Here is a 13679-nt window from a genome sequence, read left to right as displayed (position 1 = left end):
GAGGCAGTAGAGTTCTCCAATGCGGGGATTACGTGGGATGAGAGCACGTGGGGTGCTCTGAAGGTCTGGATCCAAGGTCCTGATCAGTCTGCTGAGTTGGCGGATGTGTTCCTTGGTTGGATCTGCGGGTAACTGTCTGTAGTGTTCCTGGTTGTTGAGTTGTCGGTACACTTCTTTGCAGTAGTCCGTTCTATTCAGTATGACGGTGGCCCCTTCTTTGTCTGCTGGTTTGATGACGATGTTGCGGTTGGTTTTGAGAGTGCGGATGGCGTTGCGTTGTACTTGGGTGACGTTCGGGGCTGCCTTGTGAATGTGACTGATGAATCTGGCATTGACACGACTTCTGACGGCTTGAGTATACATGTCGAGTCTAGGGCAGAGACCTTCCGGATGGGGACCAATTCGACTCTTTCCTTTTCGTTTGCTGCACCGCAGATCTCGCGGTCTGCTGTTCCGGTTCATTGGTCGTCTCCTTGGGTTCGCTGTCGGCCTCTTGGGGTCTGTGGAAGAATTCCCGGAGCCTCATTCGCCTGATGAATTCCTCTGTGTCTGCCGCGAGACTGATGGGGTCCATTTTGGTGGTTGTGCAGAAAATGAGCCCTCTGCTGAGGACTTCGATTTCATCTGGTTGGAAGGTGTAGTCTGACAAGTTGACAATAGATTTCCCTGTATTGTTTTCTACTGTGGTACTGGGGGAGGCTTGGTTGCTGCTGGTGGTGATGCCGAGTTGGTGCTGTTGGTGACGCGAAATGCTCGCATTCCAAGCATTGTCCAGCATCTCTGACTTTGTCCATATAAATGTTTCTGGAACATACCTCTCCATTTACCTGAGGAAGGAGCTGCGCTCCGAAAGCTCGTGTTTGAAACAAACCTGTTGGACTTTAACCTGGTGTTGTAAGACTTCCTACTGTGCTCACCCCAGTCCAACGCCGGCATCTCCACATCAGGTTTTAGAGTGTTCAGCCTTGGGGAAATCCATTCAACAATACCTGAGATTGGAGATCAAATCCCCAATCCTCCAAGTTCAACTAATCCTTCCTGTGGGCAGCGATCACCACATCCTCTGGCAGGAGTTCTGTGCGTGAAAAACCTACCCCGCGCATCTCTCTTAAACTTTCCCCCTCTCACCTTGAACCTGTGCCCCCTTGTAATTGACACTTCCACCCTTGCCTATCCACTCTGTCTAAGCCTCTCATAGTTTTGTAGACCTCTTTCTCCCCTCACCTTAAAAGCCTGCAAATCGCTGATGTCACAATGAGCTTCATAACTCCGAACAATGCTGGTATTTTCTGTGTTCTCTGAGACTGTCCCGTGCCAGGGGGTCCTTTAAGTTACTGGCCGTGACTGAATTATGGGTTGCAGCCAACGACCTCACAGGCCAGACATCCTGCCCTCTGGTACTGCTTGGATGGGATGAAGGCCTCAAACGTGTCCTGCAATTCCAAGTTGCAATGAATGCTTTATTGGGCATGTTTCAAAGGTGGGTCCAATAGTTGGAAAGCCGCCAACTTCTGGGTGCAGAGCCTGCCCGCCATGCTGCAGTGTAATATTCAGCCTGCTGTCTTTCTCCCAGGGACTGATACTTCAAGGCACTCTGCCTTACAAGCGGGAAAGCGAATGGAAAACCTATAATGTTCTCCACAAATTCAGTCAGATTTTCCTAGTCTATTCAAAGGAAGCCGTGTTAGAGATGTCTCATGCCAGTGTCCTCTTCCAGTTCCTGTTCTTTCAGGACAATTCCAAATAAGCTGACAGCTGAACCAGGAAGCACAGGAACTTGGCATTGGAGTCACGGCTGGTAAATTTAAGGTGCAGCCAAGATTCCATGCATTTATCTATTTGGATGGTTACTCCATTGTATATTTATCATGGTATTTACTCACTGTTAAAAAGGCCACCCAAGATAAATAGCTTGAAAACTGGTCTATGAAAATATAGAGCACGGCATTTCCAAATAAGTAATTTGTGTATTACAGCACCTATATTTATGTATTCTTGTACTTGTTCACACCAAAGCAAATATTAAATTAAGATTCTTGACTGGTTCTCATTAAAGAAGCAGGAAACTGTTGACTACCGACACGGTTTAATGGAAAAAGTTATATTTGTCATTTTGGGCGTGATTGTCAGGGTGTTTTCCGATAGCCTTGCTGGCCTGTTTTTAAATCATTTAGTGCCAGAAATTAGCCCCCACAAGCTTCTTGCCATTACTGGCTGTCTCAATGTCTGATTCGCTAGACTTGCGTTTCAGCATCTCGCTGCTAACAAGAGGAGCTGGTTTTAAACACTCCCTCACCACTCACTCCCAGTTAACACACAAGCATTGCAGCGCGCAGACCTGCTCCTCAATTTGGGAATGCTGACCTGGCCAGGCTTGTGGATGCAGTGAATGAGAAGAGACATCCTGTTCCCCAAGGGGGTTGGAGGGCCAGCAGCAGAGCCAACAATACCGCCTTGGCAGGCAGAGGCAATGGCCGTCAGTGTGGGCAGCATGACAAGGAGAATCACTGTACAATGTCAGAAGAAGACCAACGACCTCCACTGAGCTACTAGTGTAAGTTAGCACCTCTCTTCTGGCATCAGTTCTGCCTGCCACCCCTCAAATTCCCAACACCAACCCTATCTCCCAAAATCACTGGCTGAGACCTCGGACCCTGCCCACATCCGGTCATCAATCTTGTTCCTCAGCACTCCCTGGTGCACACCAGCACACCTCCTTCCTTAGCAGTTGCGGTGCCCACACGTGCCACCTGCCAGAGACCCACTGATCCATCAAGTGTGCGGCTCAGAAAGCCCTCCAGTTGTCCCCGCAGGATACGTTTGCCCATAGTAGGCAAGAAAGGGCCAAGTCGGATGGCGGAGAGATCAGAGTACTCACCCCCTGTGAGGAAGGGGCCCTGGAGATTGATGCAACCATCAACTCACACAAGACAATTAGTAGAAGTGAACAGTGGTTTTAATAAGCTAGATCTGTGGCTGCCTGCGACTGCTCTGTATTGAGTGCCGCCTACAGGCTGTAGATTTATATACAACCCCCGAGGGGGCGGAGCCACAGGCGGAGCCCACGAGGGCATCAACATAATACAATACAATACAGTGGTGAATTGTAGTAGCAATACGTTCACCACATTCACCCCCTGTTAAAAAATTGAAGTCCAACGGGGGTGAAGTGGGCTCACAGATTGAGTCTGTTCGGCGCCTTGATCGTTCTCTGTGATCGCCTCAGCTCCGGCTTCGCTGCGGGCACGAGTATTGAACTCGTCATTGTGGGCACGGGTGTTGGGCTCGTTGACTCCGGGAGTGCGTTGTCTGGAGCTTCACCAAGGTGGGTCGGCGATGGGGGTGTAGGCTGTGTAGGAGCAGGGACGGTGTTCGGTGTTGGTGTTGGGGGGGGGGGGGGGGGGAAACGTAGGTAATGGTTGCTGGGGAACCGGCGGGTGCCCGATCCTGGAGGGAGACTGTATCTTGTTCGGTCGTCGTGGTGCGCCACGTAGTCATACTGAGGGTTGGCATGTAGGAGCCGGACCCTCTCAACCAGGGGGTTGGACTCATGGCTCCTCACGTGCTTCCGGAGGAGGACAAGCCCCGGTGTTGTCAGCCAGGGCGGAAGCGAGACCCCGGAGGTGGATTTCCTGGGGAAGACAAGAAGACGTCGTGAGGGGTCTCGCTTGTGGCTGTGCAGAGGAGCGACCGAATGGAGCACGTCGGGGAGGGGCTCCTGCCAGCGGGAGACTGGGAGACTTCTAGACCGTAGGGCCAGGAGGACGGCCTTCCATACCGTCGCGTTCTCCCTTTCCACCGTTTCCCCGGGGGTTGTAGCTGGTTGTCCTGCTCGAGGAAAAGCCCTTACTGAGCAGGTACTGACGCAGCTCATCGCTCATAAACTAGGAACCCCGGTCACTGACCTCCTCAGCGGAGTAGGGCAGGTTGCGGGGCTTAAAGAAGTGGAGAAGCCGGGTGACCCCTGGGTGACAGAAGTCATTGTGGATGGCCCAAAGTCGGTCACCTTGCACGCTGGCGCATGTGCCACAGGGCAGGGCATCTGGGGGCTAATTGAGCTTCTGAGGACGATACACAATATCGCAGTTAAGGTGGAGAGTTCGATTCTCCATGTCCAAGATTTTATCATTCTTGATCTTGCCCCGCTATGTATTGTTTTTTTTTAATAAACAATTTTATTGAGGTAGTTTTTGGCTTTGTAAACAGTTACAGACATCAACAGGAAGAAAGCAAAAAAGGCAAAAATGTGCAAACATCCATGTACTTTCAATACTTCAATCGTAACATGCTGCACAAGCCCGCTCCTCTCCCACCGGTACTACCCGCCATTTTATCCCTCCTACTCTACTCTACCCAGCCCCCCCCCCCCCCCCCCCCCCCGCTGACGCTCACTCTCCCGCAAAGAAGTCAATAAATGGTTGCCACCTCCGGGCGAACCCCTGTACAGATCCCCTCAAGGCGAACTTAATTTTTTCCATACCCAGGAAACTCGACATGTCCGCAAGCCACAATTCAGTCTTCGGGGGCTTTGAGTCCCTCCACGCCAATAATATTCGTCGCCGGGCTATCAGGGAAGCAAAGGCCAAAACATCGGCCTCTTTCTCCCCCTGGATGCCCGGGTCTTCCGAAACCCCAAAAATTGCCACCCCTGGACCCATCGCCACCCTTGTTTTTAGCACCCGGGACATGACGCCCGCAAATCCCTCCCAGTACCCCCTCAGCTCAGGGCATGCCCAAAACATGTGAACGTGGTTTGCTGGTCCTCCCGCGCTCCTAGCGCATTTGTCCTCTATCCCAAAGAATTTGCTCATCCGAGCCACCGTCATATGGGCCCGGTGAACGACCTTAAATTGAATCAGCCCGAGCCTGGCACATGTCGCGGTCGAATTTACCCTACTCAGGGCCTCTGCCCCAAGCCCGTCCTCCATTTCCCCGCCTATCTCCTTCTCCCATTTAAGTTTCAGTTCCTCTGTCTGGGACCCTTCCTCCCTCATGAGCACCTTATAAATACCAGAGACTCTACCCTCCCCTTCGTCCCTCCCAGAGACTATTCTGTCTAGGATCCCCATTGACGGGAGGCGTGGGAAAGATGGGACCTGTCTACGAACAAAGTCCCGCAACTGTAGGTACCTAAAATAATTTCCCCTTACCAGCCCAAATTTCTCCTCCAAGCTCCTCAAACTCGCGAAGCTCCCTTCCAGGAACATATCACCCACCCTTCCCACCCCCGCCCGCCGCCATACTCAAAACCCCCCATCCATACTCCCGGGGGCAAACCGATGGTTGTCGCAGATTGGCGCCCAAACTGACGCCCCCGTCTCCCCTACATGCCTCCTCCACTGGCCCCATATCCGCAGGGTCGCCACCACAACTGGGCTGGTGGTGTACTTGGCCGGCGGCAGCGGTAGAGGAGCCGTGACCAGGGCTGCCAAGCTGGAGCCCCTGCACGAAGCCGCCTCCACCCGCTCCCAGATAGACCCCGTACCCACCATCCACTTCCTTATCATAGCGATGTTGGCCGCCCAGTAATAATTAATCAGACTCGGCAAAGCCAGCCCTCCCTAGCTGCGGTTCCTCTCCAAAATCGCCTTCTTCACCCGCGGGGATTTTCCCGCCCAGACAAAGCTCATGATCATCCTGTTAACTCTTTTGAAGAAGGACTGTGGAACAAAGATCGGGATGCACTGAAAAACAAACAGAAATCTAGGGAGGATTGTCATCTTTACAGTCTGCACCCTCCCTGCCAGCGACAGCGGGAGTGCATCCCATCTCCGAAACTCTCCCTTCATTTGCTCCACCACCCTGGCCACATTTAACTTATGCAGCCTGCCCCAGTCTCGTGCCACCTGGATTCCCAAATACCGGAAATTTTCCTCAACCAGCCTAAACGGTAGCCCTCTCAATCTGTTCTCCTGGCCCCTTGCCTGTACCACAAACAGTTCACTCTTGGCCGTATTTAATTTGTATCCTGAAAACTGGCCGAACTTCCTCAACATTACCAGTATACTTCCCATCCCGGCCACCGGGTCCGACACGTACAGGAGCAGGTCGTCTGCGTAAAGAGAGACCCTATGTTCTACCCCGCCCCTCACCATCCCCTTCCATCCCTCTGCGGCTCTCAGCGCAATCGCCAGCGGCTCTATGGTCAGCGCAAACAGCAGCGGGGAGAGCGGGCAGCCCTGCCTGGTCCCTCGGTACAACCTAAAGTACTCCGACACTTCTCTGTTAGTCCTGACACTGGCCCTCGGGGCCTGATATAATAATTTGATCCAATCCACCAATCCCTCCCCGAATCCAAACCGTCCGAGCACCTCCCATAGATATTCCCACTCCACCCGGTCAAAGGCCTTCTCGGCGTCCATCGCCACCACTACCTCCACCTCCCTGCCCGCCAGGGGCATCATTATCACATTAAGTAATCTTCTCAGGTTGGCCGCCAGCTGCCTACCTTTCACGAACCCCGTTTGATCCTCCCCAATCACCTCCGGTACGCAGTCCTCCATTCTAACCGCCAGTACATTTGCCAGGAGCTTGGAGTCAACATTAATCAGGGACATTGGCCTGCAGGACCCGCATGCCTCCGGGTCTTTACCCCACTTCAATATCAGTGATATAGTGGCTTGCGACATTGTCGGCGGCACGGTCCCTCTGTCCCTTGCCTCATTGAAAACCCTCGCCAAGACCGGGCCCACCAGCTCAGAGAACTTCCTATAGAACTCTACTGGGTATCTATCCGGCCCCGGGGCTTTCCCCGATTGCATGGCCTTTAGGCCCCCCAATACCTCCTCCACTCTAATGGGGGCCCCCAGCTCATCCACTCGCCCCCCCACCCAGGGCCGGCTCAAGGTACCGGCAACTCGGGCAGTCGCCCGGGGCGCCATGTGCTAGGGGGCGCCATCAACGAGTGCGTGACCGGCGTCAGAGACCTGCCGACAGAGAGACCGGCCCGCCGATCGGTGAGTCCCGATCATATATCAGGTCACTCCACCCCCCCCCCCGACCCGACCCCCCCGCCCCCGACACCCCCCCGCCCCCGACCCCCCCGACCCCCCCCGCCCCCGACCCCCCGACCCCCCCGCCCCCGACCCGACTCCACCCCCCCGACCCCCCCCACCCCCGACCCGACCCCCCCCGCCCCCGACCCGACCCCCCCGCCCCCGACCCGACCCCACCCCCCTCCCCCGACCCCCCCCTGCCCCGACCCTCCCCGCCCCCGACCCCCCGCCCCCGACCCGACCCCCCCCCGCCCCTGACCCGACGCCCCCCGCCCCTGACCCGACCCCGCCCCGACCCGACCCCCCCCGACCCGACCCGCCCCCCTCCGACCCCGACCCCCCCGACCCCGACCCGACCCCCCTGACCCTGACCCCCCAACCCGACCCGACCCCCCCCGACCCCGACCCGACCCCCCCGACCCGACCCGACCCCGACCCGACCCCGACCCGACCCCCCCCGCCCCCGACCCGACCCCCCCGCCCCCGACCCGACCCCACCCCCCTCCCCCGACCCCCCCCTGCCCCCGACCCTCCCCGCCCCCGACCCCCCGCCCCCGACCCGACCCCCCCGCCCCTGACCCGACGCCCCCCGCCCCTGACCCGACCCCCCGACCCGACCCCCCCCGACCCAACCCCCCCCGACCCCGACCCCCCCGACCCCGACCCGACCCCCCCGACCCCGGCCCGACCCGACCCCCCCGACCCGACCCCCCCAACCCGACCCGACCCCCCCCGACCCCGACCCGACCCCCCCGACCCGACCCGAACCCCCCTCCCCATCCCTCACTCTACCTATTTCCCTGGCCGCCTCCCTCCTCCTGAGTTGCTGCGCTAACAGTCTGCTAGCCTTTTCCCCATGCTCGTACACCACTCCCCTCGCCTTCCTAAGCTGTTCCACGGCCCTACTCGTGGATAGTGCCCCCAGTTCCGCCTGTAGTCTCTGCCTCTCTCTGAGTAAAACCTCCCCTGGGGACTCCGCGTGCTCTTCATCTATCCGACCCATTTCCCTGACCAATCTGTCCATCTCTGCCCTGTCTGCCTTGGCTCTGTGGGCCCCAATTGAAATCAGCTCCCCTCCCACACTACTGCCTTTAGCGCCTCCCACAGGGTCACCGCTGAGACCTCCCCCGTGTCATTCACCTGCAAGTAATTTTGCATACACCTCCGAAGCCTCTCACAGATCCCCTCCTCCGACAGCAGTCCCACGTCTAGCCTCCATTGCGGGCGTTGATAGCTCGCCCCCCCCTATCTGCAGGTCTACCCAGTGCGGGGCATGGTCTGAGATAGTAATTGCCAAATATTCCGTGTTCTTTACCTCCCCTATACAATCCCTGCTTTGTACGAAGAAATCTATCCTAGAATATACTTTATGGACGTGCAAGTAAAACGAGTAGCCCCTTCCTGTCGGCTGTCTATCTCTCCAGGGGCCCACTGCCCCCATTTGCTCCATTAACCCTTTCAGCTCCCTTGCCATTGCTGGGAGTCTACCCATTCTGGGACACGACCGATCCAAAGCCGGGTCAAGGACCATGTTAAAGTCCCCCCCCCCCCCATTATTAGCCTGCGAGAATCCAGGTCCAGGATTTTCCCCAGCACTTTTTTAATGAAGTCCACGTCATCCCAGTTCGGGGCATATATATTCACCAGCACCACTCTTCTCCCCTCCAGTCTGCCCCGTACCATCAGGTATCTGCCCCCCCTGTCTGCGGCTATGCCCTCCGCCTCAAATTGCACGCGCTTGTTGATCATGATTGTCACCCCTCTGGACTTCGAGTCCAAGTCCGAGTGGAAGACCTGGCTAATCCAGCCCTTCCTTAGCCTGGTCTGGTCCGACACTTTCAGATGTGTCTCCTGCAACATAATTACGTCCACCCTCAGAGCCCGCAAGTGCGCGAACACCCGCGCCCTCTTAACCGGCCCATTCAGTCCCTTGACGTTCCAGGTGATCAGCCTGGTCGGGGGGCACAACCCACCCCCCCCCACCACGCCGGTCAGCCATAGCCTTTCTCGGGCCGGCCCCCGGCCCGTGCGTCGCGCCATTCCTGGCCCGCCCGTTGGCTGCCTCCACCCTCGACCTTCTTTCCAGTGCCTATTTCAAGTCCCTCCCACGTCAGCAGAACAACCCCTCCCCCACTAACCACATCCCCCGATACCCCCACCCCTGCCATCCCCTGGCTGTGATCTCCCCCCCACCTGACTCCCTTGACTAGCCAATCTGCTAGCCCGGTGACTCAACACTCTTGCGCCTTCCTGTCTCATTCCCATTGTTTCCCCGTCCTCCTCCCCACTCCCCGGCGCCCCATCCCCCTCTCCAACCCACTGGAGCAAACTCACTGGCACAGGAAGGCATGGACATCAACAAAACAAAAAAAAATACACAAACCAAAAAAAACCCCCCAACCCACGTCCTTGGCCCCCCTTGCTGACCGGCCCCAGTTCGTTACCGTGCCGGCTCCAGTGACCTCCGCGAGCTGCACAAAAAGTACAAATCCGCCCAAAAGGGAAAAAACAGAAAAAAGAGGAAAAAACAAAAACTTGAGAAAAAAAACCCCCAAACCAATGTCCATGAACAAAGGAAAGAGTCCCAAATGTTCCGCTTGGCAACTTTGACCCAGCAAACCATTGAACAGCAGTCCAGGCCCATTCGGCGTACCTTCCCACGGTAATCCTCGGGCCCTAATTCGCGTCCGTGGGGCCTCTTTTCGGGACCAGCCCCTGATCCCTCGCAAAATCCATCGCGGGGGGGGGGGGGGGGGGGGGTCCGCCCGGCCACCCCTGTCTCGCCTGTACTCTGTGTGCCCCCACCAGCTCCGGCGGTCGCGGAAAGGCTTCAGCCCCCATCAGCTGCATCAATAGGTCTGCCCCGCTATGTATTGTTGAACATAAAGGCTACCGACCGTTGGTCAGTGATGAGGGTGAACCTCCTACCGGCCAGATAATGCCTCCAATGCCGCACATCTTCCACAATGGCTTGAGCTTCCTTTTCAACAGAGGAGTGTCGAATCTCGGAGACGTTGAGGGTACGGGAAAAGAAGGCCACGGAAAAGAAGGGTAGCGGCCAGGGCGACATCTGACGCTCTCCACCTGGAAGGGGATGGACACGTGCATCGCGGCTTTGGTAATGTCTGCCTTGATGCGGCTGAAGGCCAGGTGGGCCTCAGTTTTCAGGGGAAAGATGGTGGCTTTGATAAATGGGCGGGCTTTGTCTGCATAGTTGGGGACCCACTGGGCATAATATGAAAAGAACCCCAGGCAACTTTTCAGGGCCTTGGGGTAGTGGGGAAGGGGGAGTTGCAGATAGGGGTGCATGCGGTCGGGGTCGGGCCCGAGGACTCCATCTTCCACGACATAGCCGAGTATGGCTAGTCGGGTTATGCGGAAAACACGTTTCTCCTTGTTGTAGGTGAAATTGAGGGCTTGGGCGGTTTGGAGGAACCTCTGAAGGTTAGCGTCGTGGTTCTGCTGATCATGGCTGCAGATGGTGACGTTATCCAGGTACGGGAACATGGCCCGCAGCCCGTACTGGTCAACCAATCGGTCCATCGTTCTTTGGAAGACCGAGACCCCATTGGTGACGCCGAAGGGGACCCTGAGGAAGTGGAAGAGGTGGCCGTCTGCCTCAAAGGCAGTGTAGTGGCAGTCTTCTGGGTGGATCGGAAGCTGGTGGTATGCGGACTTCAGATCCACCATAGAGAAAACCCGGTAGTGTGCGATTTGATTAACCATGTCCGTTATGCGGGGAATGGGGTACGCATTGAGTTGCCTGTACCGATTTATGGTCTCGCTGTAGTCTACAACCATCTAATCTTTTCCCCGGTCCTGATGACCACCATTTGTGCTCTCCAGGGGCTATTACTGGCCTCGATGATCCCCTCCCTCAAGAGCCGCTGGACCTCCGACGATAAAAGTCCTGTCCTGGGCATTGGACCACCTGCTCCTGGTGGCGACAGGTTTACAGTCGGGGGTGCGGTTCAGGAAGAGTGAGGGAGTCGTGACCTGAAGGGTCGCGAGGCTATATACGGTGAGAGAGGGTAGGGGTCCGCCGAACTTCAGTGTCAGTCTTCTGAGGTTGCACTGGAAATCCAGTCCTAACAAGAGAGGAGCGCAGAGATGGGGGAGGACATAGAGTTTAAAATTGCCATGTTTGGCACCCTGTATCGCGAGGTTCGCGACACAGTACCCCCGGATCTGCACTAAATGAAATCCGGAGCAAGGGAGATTGTTTGGGATGCGGGGGAAATCTGGAGGGGACAGCGCCTTACCGTGTCCAGATGGATGAAGCTCTCTGTGATCCCAGAGTCAAACAGGTAGGGCGTTTCATGCCCATTAACCTGGACGGTCATCATGGAGTTCTTGAGGTGCTTGGGCCGTGACTGGTCGAGAGTGACAGTGCCACACCATGTAGCCAGCGTGATCGGTGGTAGCGGGGTGGTCCCAAGCTGGCGACCCCTGTCGGTCGCATTTGTCGGGCGGCGTTGAAGATGGCGGCCCCCGTCGGCCGCGCGTGTCGGGCAGCATTGAAGATAGCAGCCAAGATGGCGGCCCCCATGAGTTGCACTCACTAAACGCATTCAAATGGTCATTGGATAGGCATATGGACGATAAGGGAATAGTGTAGAGGGACTTTAGAAGGGTTTCACAGGACGGCGCAACATCGTGGGCCGAAGGGCCTGTACTGCGCTGTAATGTTCTATGTTCTATGTTCACGTGTCGAGTAGAGTTAAAGATGACATCTCCGATGGATAGCACGAGGCGGATGACGCGTCAGAAGGGGGCAGTAACGCGGGCTCTGCGGGCCTGTGAGTCGGGCCTGCGATTTTGGAACTTTGGGTTGGGCCAAGCAGTCTTTGGCAAAATGTCCGTTCTTGCCACAGTCGCTGCAGGTCGCATCTGAGCTGGGCAACGCTGCCTGGGGTATTGGTTCTGACCGCAGAAATAGTAAGGCGGTGCCCCGTGCTGGGCGCCAGCTGCGCGGCACAGACCTGGATCACCCTCGGGTCGGGTGGTGGTCGTGCCTCCGGCGCCCCCGAGGAAATCGCGTGGTCGGAGTGGAAAGCATTTAGGCTCTGGAAGGCTACCTCTGATGAGGTGGATAGTTTTACCGTCTCTTCTAGGTCGAGGGCGTGACGTTCTTGTAGTTACAGTTTCGAGCGAGTACCCTCAGGTCGTGTAGATAGTACTCCAGCAATTCCCTGGGGCGTTGACAACCTGTGGTGAGGAGATGCCGTGCAAACACTTTGTTCACCGGCCTCACGTAACGTCTTTTCAGGATCGCGACCGCGTCTGCGTACGTGGTCGCGTCTTCGATTAGTACCGAGATTCTGTGGCTCACCCGGGCGTGGAGGAGACTCAGTTTTTGTGCCTCGGTGACGGCGGGCGAGGAGGAGGAGGCGAGGTAGGCCTCAAAGCAGCGGAGCCAGTGTGAAAAGATTCCTTTGGCTTCAGCTGCCTGTGGGTCGAGTTCCAGTCGATCAGGTTTGAGGGCGGCTTTCATTGCGAAATCTTAGCTTATTAAATTGATGCGACCATCAATTCACATGAGACGATTAGTAGAAGTGAACAGTGGTTTTAATAAGCTAGATCTGTGGAGTTTGCACATTCTCCCCGTGTCTGCGTGGGTTTCGCCCCCACAACCCAAAAATGTGCAGAGTAGGTGGATTGGCCACGCTAAATTGCCCCTTAATTGGAAAAAATAATTGGCTAATCTAAATTTATAAAAAAAAATAAGCTAGATCTGTACCTGCTCTGTACTGAGTGCCGCCTATAGGCTGTAGATTTATATACCACCCCCGAGTGGGCGGAGCCACAGGCAGAGCCCACAAGGGCATCAACATAATACAATGTCTCCATCAAGGACGGTCACCTCAGCACCTCGCTTTACCGCAAGCCCACAGATAATCTCACGATGCTCCACTTCTCCAGCTTTCACCCGAAACACATTAAAGAAGCCATCCCCTATGGACAAGCCCTCCGTATACACAGGATCTGCTCAGACAAGGAGGAGCGCAACAGACACCTACAGATGCTGAAAGATGCCCTCGTACGAACGGGATATGGCGCTCGACTCATTGATCGACAGTTCCACCGCGCCACAGCAAAAAAACCGCACCGACCTCCTCAGAAGACAAACACGGGACACCACTGACAGAGTACCCTTCGTCGTCCAGTACTTTCCTGGGGCGGAGAAACTACGACATCTTCTTCGCAGCCTCCAACACATCATCAGCGAGGATGGACATCTTGCCAAGGTCATCCCCACACCCCCACTACTGGCCTTCAAACAACCACGCAACCTCAAACAAACCATTGTTTGCAGCAAATTACCCAGCCTTCAGAACAGCAACCACAACACCACAAAACCCTGCCAGGGTAATCTCTGCAAGACATGCCAGATCATCGACATGGACACCACCATTACACGTGGAAACACCACCCACCAGGTACGCGGCGCATACTCGTGCGACTCGACCAATGTAGTCTACCTCATACGCTGCAGGAAAGGATGTCCCGAAGCGTGGTACATTGGCGAGACCATGCAGACACTGCGACAACGAATAAACGGGCATCGTGCGACTATCAACAGGCAGGACTGTTCCCTTCCAGTTGGGGAACACTTCAGCAGTCAAGGACATTCAGCCTCTGATCTCCGGGTCAGCATTCTACAAGGAGGCCTTCAGGAGACGC

Source organism: Scyliorhinus canicula, chromosome 6 (genome assembly GCF_902713615.1).
Source record: "Scyliorhinus canicula chromosome 6, sScyCan1.1, whole genome shotgun sequence".
NCBI classification, from domain to species: Eukaryota; Metazoa; Chordata; class Chondrichthyes; order Carcharhiniformes; family Scyliorhinidae; genus Scyliorhinus; species Scyliorhinus canicula.
The sequence above is the reverse complement of the archived record's forward strand: the minus strand, read 5'-3'. Positions refer to the sequence as shown.